Genomic DNA, 8,332 nt, shown 5'->3' with positions numbered 1-8,332 from the left:
CATTTTTCAAGTTTGCTTCTTCTTATTCTTTTTTTTTTTTCCACTTCTTGAGATGTTTGTTTCTTAAGGGTTTTTCAAGTTTGTGTTTTCCGTTTTTCTTTGCAATGTTTTTATTGTAATGAAATTTTCAATTTTTTTGCAAAGTTAGAAAAAAAATTAAAAAAATTAATAATTTGAAGTTAGATATTTATATTTTTTTATATATCCTTAATTGATGATGATGGTTAACGTCCACTGAGACCAAATTGGTCTATCGGACCTATAATTTTCTTAGTTTTTAATTATCTGGCTCCTCGTCTTTCTTGGCGAGATTGGTGCTGTAACTTTCTTTTTTTTTCTCTACGGTCTTCCAACTTCCTTTATCTTGCATCTCCTTCATCTCTTCTGGTTCTTGGGACATTGGTGTCTTAGCTTCGCGATCCATTGTGTTCGTCCTTTTGAAGGTAGTCGGAGAAGAAGTTTGGTCTAGGAGATTTGCTTTGCTGTTAAATGAAGATTTATTTTGTGCGGTATTCGAATCCTCATCACTGTTGATGCTTGAGGGGTTGTCGAGTTCACTTTTTTGTTGTTGGGCGGGGCTTTCTCCCTACTTGTCTTGAGAGTTGTTTCTTTCTTTCCCGATTTCTTGTGATTCAGAGTTTTCTCTAGAGTATTCTTCTTTGATGACAGTGTAGTGTTCTTTTTGTGCTCCTTCCCACCATGTAGATCTGTGGTGGTTTTTTCTAGTAGAATTTTTCTCGGAGGCTTTGGGGCAATTTTTGGCTAGATGGCCTGTCTCAAAGCAAGATCAACATCTGAAGAGGACACATTCATAATCGAGTTTCTGGTTCCACGCATAGTCTTTACTTGTTAGGTTTATTTCAGCTGGGAATTTGGTGCTAAAGTCCATTTCCACACAGATGCGTGCATAGGTGGTTCTGGAATATTCCTCTATTTCTGGGCACCTGCAGTAAAATTCCCCAATTGCATTTCCAATGGCTTTTAGCGAGGAGAGGTTCCAGAGATGCAAGGGTAGACTTGGCAATCTCACCCAAACTGGTGCTGAGGTTATGACTGCTGTTGATGGATCGAATGATGGATTCCATGGCTTCATGAATAAGCCTGATTTTTCCCAAAACCAAGGGCCGAAATCTAGAATACATTGTCTGCTTTCAGGATTTTCAAAATCTACTATACAGAAACCCTTAGCACAGGGGTAGATATTAATTTCATCAGAAATGACAAGCTTCCATACCTCCGAGATCCAATTGTGGAGAGTTGTCAGCCGCGGCCAAAAACCATTGAACCGACATATTAGGGAACTTTTAGAAAACTTCAAAGCCTCATTGAGTGAGGCCTAGACCACCTGGACAGTGGGAGATGGGGATTCACTGACGATATGGGCAGGAGCTTGCCCTCCAGAAGCGGACGGAAATGAGCTAGCAGCTATTTTTGCGAAGCTGGGAGCCATATTTTCCTTGCCCGTAGAACTTAGCCACAGAGAAAAAAGCAGAAGATAAGATTAGATCTAGCTCTAGCCACAGAAGATTAGATCTAGAACCTAGCCACAAAGAAAATTAGATCTAGATCTAGATCTAGCCGCACAAGATTAGATCTAAAACCCAGCGGCAGAATCTCAGTAAGCTTTTTAATCTGCAAGAAACCCTTAGCATATTTTGATTGCATGGCCCATAAACAGATCTATGGATCTCAACCAGCACTTGTTTCCAGTCCTACTGAAGAGGTTACCGTGGCAGAGAAAATAGTCGATCAAAACCCAGCCGCGACAGATCAGCCGCAGAAGAACCGCAGATCAGCAGCAGAAGAGCCACAGAACAAACGTGGGAGCCGTAATTCTAAATCAAAGCCATTTCCGCAGATCCTCAGAAGCAAACTCTGCGAAAAAACCGCCTGACACCGCCAAAGTGGATGCGTAGATCTGGAAAAAAGAATCAATGACGTGCTGATGAAAGCGACAGGATTGGAATGAATTAACGGCAGAGCGAAGAAAACCCTCAAAACCCAGTTGCGGCAGATCAGCCGCAGAAGAACTGTAGATCAGTGGTAGAAAACTTCGAAGCTTGGTAGTGTATATTAATACTTCAATACACATAAATAATTTCGACTAAAAAAATAATAGTTCTAAACAATTGACAAATATATATAGGGACCTTTTTAGTGATGTCAAATAGAGGATTTTTAGGGGAAAAAATGAAAAGAAAAAGTTGAAAATAAGAAATTTTATGAAATTTATAGGAATTTTATGTCCGAACATAAGAGCATTTGAAGTGTTTTTTTTTTAAATAAAGATTCACATAAAATTTTAAGTAAAAATAACAAAAAAATTTCAAAAAAACCAAAGACAACTTTAACAAAAGAAAAAAAACAACATAAAAAATAAAAATAATTTGTTAAAAAAGAAGAAGAAATCTACAAAAAAAAAAGAATTAAAAAAAAATCATTTAAAACAAAATTTGGAAAAAAACCCAAAATTTAGCCCAAAGAAAATAAAATCAAATAAAAAATTAAAACAATATAAACTAGTTAAATCAAAATTTATTTTAAAAAATGGAATAACAAAATAACAAAAAAATTAAATAAAAAACTAAAATAAATTAAACAATCATAAAAATAAAAAACTAAATGTTTACCCAATTTTTGTTTTGTTTTGTTAAATTAAACAAATTGGAAAGAAACAACGAAATAAACAAATTAAAAAAGTAAAGAAAAAAAACATAATTAAAAAATTCATATATGTGTGTGTGTGTGTATTAATAATGTCCACTAAGACCAATATGGTTTATTGGACCTTAAGAAAGAAGTGGTTAATTGAGATTATTTAATATTTTATTTCTGTGATAAAAAAGGAGGGAAAGAAGCGTTCTGAGGTCACTATAGTTTTCCTGACTCAACAAGTCAAGGAGGTTGGTAGTGGGGCAAATGTTATGGAAATGAGAACGGATGTGAGTAAGGGCCGGAAAATCCAAGAGAAAGTGTTTTTCATCTTCAACTCTCTTAGTATCACAAAGGAGGCATATTATTTCATCCCAAGGAATCTTGGGAATAAACCAATGCCCAGTTTCACTCCAGAGCTCATGAGAATTAGTTATGATCCTTGCAATATTCATTCACTTCTTAGCACTGGTTAATACAGAAAGGTAATTCTGGTTAGCAAGCGTGGGGTTGATTACCTCCTTATAGTATCTTAACTCTTTTTCGCCTCTAACTCCTTATAACTCCACAACTTATCCTTAATTTTTTTTAATATTATCCTTGTTCCCCAATAGGATCTCCTCCCTTATCTCCCAATGGTCAAGCCAGGACTTCGCATCCTTATGCCACCCTTTCTTGAGCCGAAGGTAGTTTCGACTAGAGTTAGAAGCAATTTTTGGGAGCCTCTCGGCATCCATGTTCTACAACTTCTTCTTATACATCAGATACCTAATTATAGCCATGCATTCAATGGGGGAAAGGCTAGCCTCAATCAAGAGAATAGGGTAGAGATTATTACTTTTAATATTGAGGTTGTAAGTTATGAATTTTTTTTGGATCATTTCAATCTTTCTCCAAGAATATCTAGATAGACTACAACCCCACACCTCACATCCATATAAAATAACAGGGGTGACGAGAGTCTCGAAGAGGAACTTTTTTTTACTCCAAACCCAAAGATCAGTTGTCTTACAATTGTTTTCAAGCTCATAGTAAGCTTTCCAACCTCCTAAAATCCTTTTCTCAATGCTATAGTTCCAGTTGAGCTGATGGTGAATGTCAATACCTAAATATTTGTAAGAAGAAACATTCTCTAAGTAATTGTTATCATAGATGAAATTGTCATAAGCGGTCTTCTTGGATTTAATAATCATAACTTTAGTCTTATCAAATATTAATAGTCGTACCATCTTGATACAATAATCATGGAGGGTTTTAAGCTGCTTGTCGAGATCATTGGGACTCCTGGAAAGAAGAATGATATCATCAACATAAAGAAGAAGAGTAATGACTATACCAGCAAGCTTGGGTCCTTCACAATCTATAACTTCTAAGCATTCCTCAAGCTTGTCAATGTAAATGCCAAAAAAGGTAGGGGATAGGGGACATCCTTGCTTAACACCGAAGTTACATTTAATTTCAATAGATCAACCCTCTTATATATATATATATATATCCATATTTGAACTTTCTCTTTTATGTTTTTTTTTGGTTTTTTGTCATTATTATTTTTTATTATTTTTTAAAACTTTTTAATTTTTTGTTTTAATTAAATTAAATTAAATTTATTTTTACTTTTTTGTTTTTGTTTTTTTGCTACAGGGGTTGTGTCAGTGCTCGACTAGCAACCCAATCCCACTATATTTCAATTTGATAGTTAATTTTAAAATTTCGTTACAAGGGATCAATTCTGCCCCTAACGTGTGCCAATTTTATGGTTGTTTTTCAAGTTTTCATTGCAATGGGTCAAATCCATCCCCAGTGTGTGTCAATTTTATGATTGATTTTGAAATTTTCGTTGCAATGTGTCAAGTTTTCTTAGGCTAAGATTTTAAAATAACTATACTTTCAACATTTAAAAAATTACTCTTGGTATAATGACTCTTTGATTTACGTATTCATTTTGAAGGTTTTTTCTAGACATGATATTTGGTTTTAATTCCATGGATGAAAAATGTCAAAATTTAAAGTTTTTCAGATTCGTGATATTTTATATTTAACACTATTGTTAGAAAATGTTAAAATTTTAAGGTTTTTTGGAGTCATGATATTTATATTTAATGCCATGGTTGAAAAATATTAGAAAGTTTATGTTTTTTTGAGATGTGATATTTTATATTAACACTATTGTCAAAAACTATTGGAATTTTAAGGTTTTTCAAAGTCATGATATATATATATGCACACACACACACACTGCATTGCTAAAAAATGTTGGAATTTTAACAAAAAAAAGACGTTGATGCAACATCAATAATTTTTTTATTTTGGAGTGTTTTTCATGTTTATTACACAAAAAAATTAGTTTTTAATGCTATCGTTAATTACTTTTTTGGAATTTTAACCAAAAAGAAAGAAAAAAAACGTCGGTGCATCAACAATTTTCATTTTAGGGGTGTTTTTTCATGTTTATCTCATGAAAAATTTAGTTTTAAATGCCATTGCTAATTTTTTTTTTTTTGGAATTTTTCCAAAAAAGCATTGATGCAATATTAACACTTTTTATTTTCAGAGTGTTTCTTCATGTTTTTTTCGCAAAAATGAAGTTTTTGTTGGGCTAGAGTTCTTGTTTTGAGGTTACAATTCTTGTTAAGTTGGTAACTTTGTTTATATTTACAAAAAGCGAATTTGTGAAATCATTTAATCTTTGATTTACCAAATTATATAATTGGCTTCTTGAGAAAAGGCCACAAAACCAATAAACCGTGATGCATTATTACAATGCTATACCTCCTGCCTACCATCAAGGGATAGAGGAGAAAATTTTGATAATCTATGGTATGCATTATGAAAATGTTTGGAATATGAAGAACAGTTGCATCAGACTAGTCTTCCATTAAAAGAATCAACAAATTAGTCTGATATATCTTATGTCTTCCAACTCATGCAATACGTGAGAAATAAAATGATATATTTCAAAAGGAAGGTCACGATGCAACCGCATGCTGAGACTTCAACCTCGAATATTATAAGAAATCCTTCCCAAACATATCAACTAAATGCCCTTCTCTCCTGACCATGGTGTAATTTTTGCGAATATTATAATGATGAAAAAACCTACGATGTTAAAAATAACACTTGGAAAAGGAATTTTGGAAAGAGAATATACTCTATAATTGCAACCTTGGATTGGGATGATGATAATGAAGTAATGTTGGCTGAAACTAGGATTGTTTTCAAAGCTAGAGATACCAAAAATAAGCCCTTCAAGGAAGCTAACAATAGAAAAACTCTTCACGCTATGACCCTCACGTCCAAATGTAAATTCCACCTTCTCACCCTCTTTAGATGTATCTCAATTTAATATTCTAAAAGAAATCGCCAACGTTAAAGCTTATGCTTAATTGCTGGACATGACCACCATCCTTCAATAGAAACAACATTTAAAGAGTCTTCTCAAAGGAAAAATGCCTTCTCTTGTCCATTTCCTCAAGGTGCATCCAAAAGACAATTCTCACAAAGACAAGTCTTCATCACAAATAATCCTAGAAATTTTGTCAAAGACCATGGTTTTTACATTTCAATGAAAGTCTGTGAAGAAATTGCTCATTGTTGTTTAGTTGACAGCAGGTTAAGTCCTAACCTTATTCCTAAGATCATCATGGAAGAGTTAGGATTACAATGATCTAAAGAAAGACCCAAGGAAATGGTAGCCAACAAGAATTCTCAGAAAGCAACTATTGGCGAAGTCAATGATGTCACATTAGTCTTTTGCGCTCATCCCAAAATCAGAATCACATGTAATATCCAACTAATGGACATGACATTAAGTAACTATTCGATTATTTTGGGTAGATATTGGAAAACTAGAACATGTGGATATATTTATTTAGATGGTACTCATATGACTCTCCATAAATATGTTACGGATATAATTGTTTTTAGGAAAGGGAGAATCTCGCCTTACATTGAGAATTTACCTCAGCCTCACATAAATTATATTGAAGAAGATCTAGGGGTTTACTCTCTCTTCATTGAGGAAGAATCACTTCCTCTTCCTAATGTTGATCAAGATTATCAAGTCTAGTACATGCACTTTGATGGTGTATCTTCAAATGAAGGGAATGAGATTGGAATCATGCTATATTCTCCCCTTGGTAAGATGCATTGAGATGATTTTAGACTTGAACTTTACTGTACAAGAAACGTTGTAGAGTTTTAGGCTTTACTTTTGGGTTTTGAATGAGCCCTCAACTTGGGTTCTATACACTTGACCACTTTTGCGACTCTAAGCTTATAGTTAATCTAATTAACAAAGTATATTCTCCTTCAATAAATTAAGTAAGCCATATACACAAGTTGCTTGACAGAAAATTTCTGAATTACTTTTTGTTTATATTATTCATGTTCTCAGGGATTTGAATGCCTTGGATGATCTCCTACCTATATATGTTGCTAGTATCCAAAAACAACTTCTTTCGAAAAGGCCTGACTACATCCTACAATCATTATATTGGCCTCATCTCCTAAATAACAGGGAGGATTGGCAAGTATTTTCGGATGATGATTTTTTTTTCATTTATCTAGGGTCAATAATGTTATAAGAAGCAAATAATTTCTCTTAAAGACAATAAGTATCCTAAAGGGCTTGCTCCCCTTGAAAATTCCTTTTCACCCAATGGTGTGTCAAACAATAAAGAAGAGTTAGAAACAAAAATATGTGAGACTGTATCGACAAATATTGGGAACATAGAAGAACAAAGGATTCTTGCAAATAGGGGCCCAATGTTCCAAGGATGAAAATAAAAGTATTTTTAGACCTTTTCCAAGATTTTAGTGATGTATTTTCTTGGTCGTACAGGATTTTCATGGTTTTGATTATGGAATAATTCAACACACCATTCCAATCAAGGAAGATACCAATCATGTTAGGTAAAGGCAAAGAGGCGTGAGTATGCTCTTGAAGCCACAATTAGGAAAGAGCTTGAAAAATTACCCGTTTCTCACATTATTTTCCCTATCAAATGCTCAGAGTGGGTGGCTAATCTTGTGCTTTCCCGAAAGAAAAATTGGTGATATTTGTTTATGTGTGGACTATCACTCTTTAAGTAAAGTAAGCATGAAAGATAATTTTCCACTTCCTAATATGGTTTTGATTTTGTATCAATTTGTAGGATCTAAAATGATTTCACTTCTTGATGGTTTCTCTGGTTACAATCATATACACCTCAAGAAGGAAAATACATACAAAATCACATTTACCACATATAGGGAACCTTTGCATATGAATGTACGCCCTTTGGGCTTATTAATACAGGTGCTACATTTCAGAGAGTTGTGCAAATAACTTTCAATGACCTCATTGGGAATATCATCTAGGTATATATCAATGATTTAACTATTTATTCTGCATCGTAGATATCGCTTTGATCATCTTAGACAAGTATTTTAAAAGTGTAGAGAATACATGTCTTTAAACCCTAAAAAGTCCATTTTTGGTGTGACCGTAGGGAAACTTCTTGGGCATATCGTTTTTGAAACTAGAGTAAGCATTGACCCAAAAAGAATCAAAGTTATTAAGAAATTTCCATCCCCTAAAACTAAAAAATAAATTCAATCTTTTATGGGCACAATAAAATTTGTCTAAGGGTTTATCTATGTTTGTTCAATTTTTTTAAAACCCATCAATAACCTTCTTAAA

This window comes from Pinus tabuliformis, chromosome Q (assembly GCF_031772625.1).
Source record: "Pinus tabuliformis cultivar Carrire ecotype Pingquan chromosome Q, CPIR1, whole genome shotgun sequence".
Classification (NCBI taxonomy): domain Eukaryota; kingdom Viridiplantae; phylum Streptophyta; class Pinopsida; order Pinales; family Pinaceae; genus Pinus; species Pinus tabuliformis.
Note: the sequence above shows the minus strand (reverse complement) of the source record.